The following is an 11,538-nucleotide window of genomic DNA, read 5'->3' as shown; positions in this document are numbered from 1 at the left end:
GGTTCTCTTTTTAGTTTTTAAGGAACCTCCATACTGTTCTCCATAGAGGCTGTACCAATTTAAATTCCCACCAACAGGGCATGAGGGTTCCCTTTTCTCCACACCCTCTCCAGCATTTATTATTTGTAGATTTTTTTATGATGGCCATTCTGACCGGTGTGAGGTGATACCTCATTGTAGTTGTGATTTGAATTTCTCGAATGATTAGTGATGATGAGCATCCTTTCATGTGTTTGTTGGCAATCTGTATATCTTCTTTGGAGAAATGTTTATTTAGGTCTTCTGCCCATTGCTGGATTGTGTTGTTTGCTTTTTTTGATATGGAACTGCATGAGCTGCTTCTATATTTTGGAGATTAATCCTTTGTCAGTTGCTTCATTTGCAAGTATTTTCTCCTATTCCAAGGGTTGTCTTTTTGTCTTGTTTATGGTTTCCTTTGCTGTGCAAAAGCTTTGACATTTCAATAGGTCCCATTTGTTTATTTTTGTTTTTATTTCCATTTCCCTAAGAGGTGGGTCAAAAAGGATCTTGCTGTGATTTATGTCATAGAGTGTTCTGCCTATGTTTTCCTCTAAGAGTTTTATGGTGTCTGGCCTTACATTTAGGTCTTTAATCCATTTTGAGTTTATTTTTGTGTATGGTGTTAAGAAGTGTTCTAATTTCATTCTTTTACATGTAGCTGTCCAGTTTTCCCAGCATCAATTATTGAAGAGGCTGTCTTCAGCCTCTGCCAACCCCAGTCTTCTTCCTTGGATCTGACCTCCGAAGCCCAAGCCTCAGCTCCCAGCCCCCGTCTGCCCCAGCGGGTGAGCAGACAAGCCTCTCAGGCTGGTGAGTGCTGGTCGGCACCGATCCTCTGTGCAGGAATCTCTCCGCTTTGCCCTCTGCACCCCTGTTGCTGTGCTCTCCTCTGTGTCTCTGAAGCTTCCCCCCTGCCCACCCCCGTCTCTGCCAGTGAAGGGGTTTCCTAGTGTGTGGAAACCTTTCCTCCTTCACGGCTCCCTCCCACTGGTGCAGGTCCCATCCCTATTCTTTTGTCTCTGTTTTTTCTTTTTTCTTTTGTCCTACCCAGGTACGTGGGGAGTTTCTTGCCTTTTGGGAAGTCTGAGGTTTTCTGCCAGCGTTCAGTAGGTGTTCTGTAGGAGTTGTTCCACATGTAGATGTATTTTTGATGTATTTGTGGGGAGGAAGGTGATCTCCACATCTTACTCCTCTGTCATCTTGAAGGTACCCTCTCTAGTGTTTTTTTTCAGTTATTTTTCCCCAGTAAAATATGCTTCTTATTCATTTATTTTTTTTACTGATTCTTCCTAATAGAAAGAATATTTCTTTTAAATAACCTCAATGACCTCTAACAGTAATTTTCGCTTCAATTCACTTACTGATTGCTACTCTAAAGGAAAAATTTGGAAGATTTTCTATGAGTTATGAGCCTAGACATTCTTATGAGCAAATATAGGTATCACCTCTATTTTATGGATAAATTTTAAAATAAATTGCATGCTATTTAAAAAATATAGCATTCTCAGACCAACACATTAAGCTTTTGTTGCTTATTTCCTTATTTGACACAGAAACTTCCATAGAACTTTTTGAAACAGAATAATGAATTCTATTTTGAAAGTATGAACTTTCATTCTTCTTTATGAAATAGTAGTTAGTTAACCTGGCTTTGTATTATTTATCTCAAGATCAAAGAGATAATTGACTTTTTACCCTCTAATAGAATATAAATAATCATGCCTCAACCTGCTCTTTAAAAAAATGCTCTGCTTGATTTTTGTTTCTATAAAACCTCTTTAATTATAGTGTTTCTGCTATTAAATGTACATAACCTATTGAAATTTTACACATTGATTCACTTTCTTAAATAAATCACTCATTGTAAAATAATGCTAGAATTCTATACAAAATGTTTCAGTTCAATGTACATTCATTATATTCTTCTTGTTCTAAACACAAAACTAACAATATAAAGAAAACGAAATCTCAACCATTTCTTAAAAATAGGAATTGTAAATTGTTCCTTAATGCCTTTGAAAGTCATATAGGAGTTGTTTTCAAAAACATAAGTTTTCAAAACCTTTGTGAATTCTATTATGCTATTTTATTATCATAAGGCAATTTTATAAATGATTTTTGAATCTTGGAGAAGGGACAAAACACGTTGCCTCAAGAATTAAATATGCAGATAAATTCAATGGCAGAATGTTTCGTCAGCCCAACCCCTCCTTTTTTTCTGCATTTTTATTCTCAGTAATTGGCATCAATTTATGTCCTTTTGTCCCTGATATCCCAAACCATAGGTCACCATGTTCTCTTCGTTTCTTGAGTCTGATTTTTCACCTTTTACTCTCAAAGTTGCCTTAGTTTAGGCTTCTATTCTCTCTCTCTCTCTCTCCATCTGCAATAGTTCTTGTCTGTTTACTAATTGCTTGAGAGGTAATTCTTGGACACATCCATAATCTATTGGTTTTATGTAATTTTTAATTGAGTAACTGTAACCAGGCTTTCTTTTTTTGAATAACTCGTCTTAAATTTTAGAGTAACTACAGTTGGAATTACAAGCTGCCCCCCTACCAGGGTTCAAGCCAAAAGTATCCTTCCAGGTTTCCTGCCCGGCCATGTTCTTTCCTTAGATCTGGTGGGTCTCCAGGTTGTTAACTGCTTGGCCTGACCCTGTCACTATCTCTAATTAACATTTAATCTTCTCCCAAGACTATAAATAAATAAATAAATAAATAAAAACTTGCTCATATTATTTCAACTTTAGCTAAGCTTTGATATATCTTCTTTATTCCTGTTGGCTTACCTGTTTTCTGACCCTTGATTTGCCTCATTTACTTTTTTAGTACTAAAAATTTCACAGATTATTGGTCAGAAAGATCTGGGCTCCAGTTCAGGCTCTGTCTTTTACTGATTTTAAGACTGTTTTTCAGGTTTTCAGAAAGCTGAATAGTGTACTGAGCCACATTTGTCAATAGTAAATGGGTTAATTGAATCACAAATTTTTAAGAAAACTTACTTGGAAAACATATGTGAATCACCTAGCATAGTACCTGGGTTCACAAAAGTTACTCAATAATTGTTATTTCCTTTCCAATCTTCCATGTGCTGTTTTCTCCATTCTGGTCACTTACCAATACATTTCTACCCACTGCTGGTGGGTTGCGCAATTGAGAATATGTTGTTTGAAACAGATCAGATATAGGAGAAATAAATTATAGCATCAAAGATTCCTTGACCTTTCTGCCTGTACTAACCAGTGAACTCTGACAGATGCTAATGGAATTTGCCTGCCCTGAAAAATTTAATAAAAGCTCGAGGTTATTTCATGTTGATGTGACTAGTCAAGCCAAAATGGATGTTATTTGGTAAATTCTCCTAACCAGTCAGCAAAGGAAGTCTGCATGAGAGGCACTATACAGTTACATTAAATATATCTTGCATAGCCTTACTTAAAGAACATGTTAAAGATGGGAAAATTTCTCCTTAGGCAAACTCTTCCAATTTATTGTTGACTGTTGGTAATTATATGCTTGAACAGGAAAATGCAAAAAATGTATGTGAGAAATTAAATGTAAATAAGAATGCCTATATTTGAAATACAGCTTAAAAATTTGATACATGTTGACTCCTATATGGATAAAATGATCAATTGATTTTTCTCATAAAATACCCTGTGTGATAGTTCTCTTCTTATAGCACATAACAAATATAACTGAATACATATGTGTCCAATCGCACCTAGAAATCAAGCATGCTCAGAATCTCCTCAGAGAGAAAAACACCCTAAGTCCAAGAATACATACTGTCCTTTTCTCCATTGAATGCTAAAACTTCTCAGTGATTGACGTGGTCACCACCTTCTGACACTCTCCTACACCTCATTATCTAGAGCTAGGATGCTCATTTTGTACAAGCTGCACCTTAATCTCTCTAACTATCACAGGGCCCGCAGCTCCAAAGCCTTTGCTTCCAGCAGCAAGAAGGAGACGAATAGTCTACAGCAAATCATCACTGGTGCCTTCAAATTGAAGTAACTAGCCCTGTGCTCTGGGAGACACACTTCTGTGAGGGAACCAAATAACTGCATCCGAGGAGAAGCAGGAGAGGAGGGCGTTGAGGTCACAGAGCCCTGGGCAAGTCGGCTGTGGACGTATTGCTGTTGGTGTTTTCCTTGTTTTGACTGTAACCCGTTTTCTTCTTTCTTACTCTTTTGGAAAATGGCTTCTTTAGTTAGAGAGAGCACTCAGCCCATGAAAAGTTTCAGGCCAAACTTTATAATCTATTTACTTTGTCTTTAAAAGCTACAAATTATAATCCTATGGAAAAATGGGGTTTTCTATTTATTTTTAATTTTTAATTTTCTAAAAGGAGGGCAAAAATATCATGAAAAGTTATTGTTTTAAACTGTAAACAATCCACTAGCCTGATGTTTCTTGAAAGTGAGGGAACAGACTCAGTTTTATATTATCCTTTATCATTCAGACATGTGTTTCATCTAGTTCTTCCTCCATAAGATACAATTTCCATATTTTATAAACTTAGGTTTATTGAAACAAATGGAACCTGAAGATATTGCTATTGCTATTATGTTAGAGTCACAATGAGTTGCAACGTGAGTAGATATTAAGTACAAATAGGAAGTGAACAAATGGCATAATATTTCTTGCTACAATCTCAAAAAAAGTTGAGTTTTGCCTTCCATATATGTGAAGAATTAAATGTAGTAAAACTCCTATAAAATAACTTTTCCATATGCCTGGAATTTGGTTATACTGGGAGTCAATGGAAATAGAGTGGCATATTGCAAATAGCAAGGGCTTTCGGAATTAAGCACATTTTGGTTTGAATTCTAGGTATAAATATGCAGGCTATGTAACCCTGGAAAAATTACTTGACCTCTTTGACACTGAATTCTCTTATCTCTCAAAAGTAAGAAACAGAATACAAACTATGGTCCAATATTATTTATGCAAATTAAAAGCATGCCCACAAAACAGCACTATACATGAACAAAACAATACATGTATCAGGTGTATGAAACACATGAAAAGAAATGCTATGTAGAGTGGCAAGGGAATATGGCTTGGGGATGAAGTGGGGGGCAACAAAATAAAATAAAAGGCTTTGCTCACCTTAGTTATGAGAATGCAGTCTGCCTCTTTCTGCAGCCACCCCTGTCATCACGCAATGGGCTCCTGAACAAAGTGGCACAGTGGCAGGGATGGAGGTTCTGCATGGGCTCATCAGCATGGACTTCCACTCACCGAGGTCAACCTGGCTGTGTCCACTGCTGAGTGACCAGATTGCTGGCAGCGGAGACCAATGTTAAGCCCCGGAAATGGCTCCGTTTCTGGGGTGATCAGCCCGCTACCTGGTGGAAGGTTGATTATATTAGACAGCTTCTATCATGGAAGGGGCAGCGTCTTGTCCTTACTGGAATATACGCTTACTCTGGATACTGATATGCCTTCCCCACATGTAATGTTTCTGTCAAAAACTACCATTTTACAGACTTAAAGAATGCCTTCACTGTCCTGGTATTCCATGCAACATTGTTTCTGATCAAGGAACTCACTTCACAGGACAAGCAGTGCAGCAATGGGCCCATGCTCATGGAATTCACCGGTGTTACCATGTTCCCCATCATCCTGAAGTGGCTGTTTTGATAGAACAGAGGAATGGACTTCTGAAAACATGGTCACGGTGCCAGTCAGGGGCAGAACCTTTCAAGGCTGAGATAAGGTTCTCCAGAAGGCTGTGTAAGCTCTGAATAAGCATCCAATATGTTTTGTCTGATAGCCAGGATTCACGGGTCCATCCAGGAATCAAAAGATGGAAATGAGAATGACATCACTCACTATTACTCCTAGTGACCCACTAGCAAAATGTTTGCTTCCTGTTCCCATAACTTCATGCTCTGCTGGCCTAGAGACCTTAGTTCCAGAGAAATGCTTCCACCAGGAGACACAGCAATGATTCCATTGAACTGGAAGTTAAAACTGACCTCAGCCACTTTGGACTCCTCATGCCTCTAAATCAATTGGCAGAGAAGGAAGTTATTGTGTTGACTGGGGTGATTGATCCTGACTACCAAGGGGAAATTAGACTGCTATTTCACAATGGAAGTAAGGAAGAAAGAATATGTCTGGAATACGGGAGACCTTTTAGGACATCTCTTAGTATTACCACGCCCTGTGTTAAGGTCAATGGAAAACTACAACAACCCAAGCCAGGCACGACTGCTAGTGGTCCAGATCCTTCATGAATAAAGTTTCAATTCATCCCACCAGGTAAAGAACCACAACCAGTGAGGTGCTTTATGAAGGCAAAGGGAATACAGAACGGATAGTTAAAGAAGTCAGTTATAAATACCAGCCATGACCACATGACAGGTACTGAAATGAGGACTAATAGTCATGAGAATTTCCTCCTTATTTTATTATGAATATGTTTGTGTATATATATGCACATATTAAACAAATATCTTTGTCTCCTTTCCTCTTTATTCTCTTTTCATGTAATGTAAGATGTATTGAGTATTGAGTTTATATCAGTATTTAAGTATTATTAATTTTACATCATAGTATTTAAGATAAGGGATATCAGGTAAAAAGTAAACATCACTCAAAGTCTTTACCACCTCTTCTGGAAAAGTTGCTTTTTTGGTTGTACACAGGATAGTTGTAACATGTTCGATGGAATTATGGCCTTGTTATTGTCTTTATTTGGAGATTAAGTATGGTTTAAGGAGATGCAGAGATTCTTTTCCTAGATATCCCCCAATTACCACCTGGGCTTCAAATTAATGGTTGAAACTTTTCCAGTCAATTTCCAATTAAGCTTATGCTCAGTCTGGAAGCTGCCTGCAAGCAAGATTCTGCCAGTTCCTTTTCCTGTAGTAATTAGGGCCATAAGAAAGGCACCCCTAGGCTCCTCTCTAAAATCATGGATGTTTCTAGAAACATGGGAAAACTTAAGATCCTTGGTCTGGTGATAAGCATAGGAAATAACAAAACACTCTCCCCACCATCATCACTTTATATCACTGCTGTTTGGAAAGGTTTTATGGGTGCTTGATCAAAAAGGTAAATCTGTAATCCTGGAGTATAAGGTTGCATATGTCCATTAGATCAAGCTTGCCAATTGTATATTAAAATCTCTGTTCTTACAGTTTTAAAAATTTGCTTGATCCATTAGTTACTGAGAAACTTGTGTTTCAATTTTCTTACAATGATAATACTGTTTTCAATGTTTTCTTCTATTTGTGTTAGTTTTTGCTTTATAAATTGAGACAATTTTATTAAATACATGCACATATATTATGGCTATGTGTTCTTGGTGAATAATTTATCTTACTGTGTTATCTTTAACTCCAAATACTGCCTTTTGGCAAAATGTCTGTTTGATCTTACTTTAAAAAGACTTTTGTCATTGTTATTATTATTAGTGCTTGGTATGAAATGTCTATCACTAAATTTTTACATTTCCCTGCCTCATGTTTTATATGAGCATATTATGAAAGGCAAATGCCCCAATTTGGCTTTTTAACCAATTTTTTAGTCTGTCAACTGGAAACATTTATATGTTTATATTTATTGATTCACTATATATTTAAATTCATTTCTGACATCTGATTTTGTATTATCTGTTTGCTTTGCTTTTCTTTCTTTAATATCTATTCATTCATATCCATCCTGCTTTTTCTATATCTCATTATCTGATGTAGGTAAGCTTTTACTATTTTTAGTGGCAGATTTTATTCTTATCCTTATTTTTCAATAGTGTGGCCCTTTAATAGTGTCAAAACAAGACCAGGGCATTTTTTCCTTTCCTTGCAACCAAAGTCCCTGTGTTAGTGGTTTCCAAACTGCATTCTTATCTGTAACAGAATATCTGAGATGCACTCCCAAACTATGCAATATTCATTTCTAATTGTAAGTATGCAATACTAATGTATCGAATGTTCTGATATTAGAAAATCAAAAAAAAAAAATTTTTAATGAGTGAATTTAATACTTTGCTGAAGCTCCGCAGTCTTGTGCTAGTTTCTCAGGGTTTACACACACGTACACCTTACCTCGCAAATTGATACGTTAGGTATACAACCATCTGCCAGAGAAGTTGTCCAGTGTTACTGATGTTGCTATGTTCCCGTTTTCAGACCCATCTTCATCTTTGACCTCTGGGGATTTCCCTTCATTTTTGCATACTCAGTGATGCATTTATATAAACAAAAAAACAAATAATCATACATATTAACCCAGCATTTCTAGATCTTTTAGTTCCCCCTGAAATTCAAACATTATTTTATCTGCAATATTCCTAAAAAGTGAAGCACCTACTAATCTTTCTATATTATTTCCCTCCCTAAATTTTACTATTTAGAAAATGGAAGCTATTAAATACATAGTGAACATATATCCTAAAAATACAGAATAATGGTAATGCCCCCCCAAAATATCTTTTCTATTTTGTAACTGACACTTTTGTTTTAACAATTCATATTTAGTTGATTATATATCATTGGTTTAATTGGAAAGTTTTCTGGCAAGAGAAATAGAAACGTCAACACAATATTTCTGTAGCAATCATTTTCATCTTTGTTATTACTATTGAACATATGGTGTTTTAATATAATTGAGACAAAATTGAATAGTTCTTGAGGCAAATGTCAAATGTACAAATTTTTATGGCAACAGTTTTTTTAATGAATGCAGGGTTCTGGTGATCTAACAATACACACTGGTAACATTTAGTCAAATGACATAAACGATGTGGGATAGTTAACCTACTAAAATAATCCTCTGGGTTTCTCAGGCATCAGAAAAAGAAGATTAAAAAAATAAAACAGGGTAGAATTATCAGAAAGAATGTGTGAGGAACTCTGGAATTCTATCCCCCAAAGGGATACATATTAAGCTGGTCAAAATTAACAAAGACAATCATTCCAAGTTTTTAGAGATTGACCAAAAAGCTTGCTACAAGTTGAAAAGCCTTTATTCAGTGAAACGTATGGAAACGCTGTAAGGACTGGAAGACCATTTTCCACATTCTCCTTAACCCCCATCCCCTCAAAAATATTATCTTGTCTTTGGGAAAATAATTGTTTGGTCTATTTGTTGAGTTTTTTTTTTCTTTTTGGGGGGGCCTAATTCAGAGCTATCCCCAGTAATCCATTGCTTTCATGCGACTTTTTATAAGCATTCCTTTCTCTTGGTTGCATGGCTTAGCGTTCTGGCTGGACCTCGTCCCACACAGCGCTGACTTCAAGTCCCGCTGCTGGGTGCCTATGTGCGACACCCTAAGTTCATAAACCTTTGATGTGGCTCTGGAGTCAACATTTACAAATAGACCCTACTATAGTTTGTATTCCATTACTTAGTAAAGATATAAGAAATCCCTTCCATTTGAAATGACCTTTGCCGGATGCTCCGGAGGACACAGACATTGTTCCAAAGATGCTTTCGATCTGCAATGGCGGATAGACAAAGAAGACCCCAAACTTTTGAGACACTGCGCGTGCAATTTGAATTGTAGACATAGTGTCACAGGAGCTAAGAGGAGGTTAAAACGGCTTCTAAGCAGGGCAATTCTCGAGAAGGAAGTACCTTTGTGGAAGTATACTGTGGTTTTGTGGTTGTCATTGAAAAAATCACTCTCATACTTCAGGTATTCAACATGTCTTCTTAGCTGTGAAATTGGCATCCTAATTAATCTCCCTATTTACAGTTTGTCTCTGATTCAAATCCTCCTCTACCTTCCTTCTAGGTTAACTTTCTGAAATACAAATCAGGTTGTATAACTCACCTGCTTAAAATCCTTTATTGATTCTCCATTTTCTTCAAGGTACAGTGGAAGCTGCTTGTTTGGAATTTGTTCCTACTTACCTTTCCAGCCTCCTCTGGAGTAATGCGCAGAATTGTCTGACAGTGACCTTGGGCTCTCATTCTAAGTTGCTTGGACTATGTGCCAGCTGGGAACCACGACCCCTTCTCTTAGCAGGAGGGGTTTGTACCCATATTCTGCTATCTCTGGACCCCAAGATCCTCATGGGGCATCTGGAATTCTAAGGCAACTCCTACAAACAAATGGCTGGAACCTAAAGCCAGCCTCACCAATCTGCTTGCTCTTTTCTGATGAATAAGTCTTCTTTATCATGCTTTCATTTCTGCTGCTCTAAATTTTTATAGGATCATGTCCCTCTCCTAGAAGACAAACCATACTGTAAGCCTCTGTGGCCCTGCCTGCTTTTCAGCAGGGATGATAAGAGATGAAGACCCTGTACCTTTCCTTGCTGAAGGATCTGCAGTAGCTCTTAGCTGTCAGTTTTTGCTCATTAAGCTACACATGCCCTGAATCTCAGCAACCTACAAAACAGTGGTGTATTTCTTGCTCATGTTAGGGGTTCATTGCTATGAATTGGCTGTGGCCCTATTCCTCTTGTCTTCTTGTTACAGAGTCCAGGCTGAGGGAGCTGTCACTTTCCAAGATATGCTTGTTTTTATGTCAAGGGAAAAGAGCACGAGAACAGGCAGAAATGTACAATAGTTCTTAAGGCCTCTGCTCAGATGTAGAATGTGTCACATTGTTCCAATGCTGTTGGCCAAAACAATGAGGGTGAGGGCTTGTAATTTCACAGGAGGTCCTAGATGTCACGTGGCAATAGTAGGGTTATATAACCTCTTACTGGAAGGGAAAGCAAATATTTTGGAACAGTAGTAAAAGTGACTACAGTTACCCTGTATTATATCCACATTTACTATTCTACCATTAGGCAATAATACTTAAGAAGTAGCATGTCTTTTATTTTTAAAATTGTACCTATGTAACATACAGAGAACAAAAAGGTATTTTTAAAATTTCAAGGCCAGGTAGTGTAATTATAGACCCTAGACGCTTGAGAATGCCCTTCGCAAAGGGACCAGAATCCTCAAGGACATTTGACTAGGGTCGCCTGCAAAGGGGACCACTGGTTCTTTTCCCCAGATAGTGCTTGCATGACAACTGTCATCAATGGCTTTTTCCCCCCCCATTTTCATAGCTTCTAAACAGTTCTACTAATGACATTCTCTTTTGGATGTGTTAATCCATGATATCTAGTTTGAGCTCTGACAGATCTGATACAACCCACTAGTGATGGGATGAGTGGTTATTACACACCAGGAGGCAATTTTTGTTTTCCTTAAGCAAACAAGTTCAATATCCTGCTAAATCTACATAACTATGCTAAGGTTTCTTCCAGCCTTAAAAATCTATAATAGTTCTTATTTAAGAATGTAGTGACTTATAATGTAATTATTTACAACCTATTTAGTCCATATTGAAAAATTGTTTCAGGGTCATGGTTAATAACTGAAGAAATAAAACATTTATTTGCATATTTTATTGTAGTATTAGTTAGCTATTTAAAATTAAGTATATGTGTAAATTAATCTGTATCAGATCAGAACAGATAAATCAGAACAAATAATAAATGAAATAAATTTACTGTATATAGATTCAACTATACATGGTAAAATTGCCATAAAT

The sequence above is a fragment of the Eschrichtius robustus genome, chromosome 6, assembly GCF_028021215.1.
Source record: "Eschrichtius robustus isolate mEscRob2 chromosome 6, mEscRob2.pri, whole genome shotgun sequence".
Taxonomy (NCBI): Eukaryota; Metazoa; Chordata; class Mammalia; order Artiodactyla; family Eschrichtiidae; genus Eschrichtius; species Eschrichtius robustus.
Note: the sequence above shows the minus strand (reverse complement) of the source record.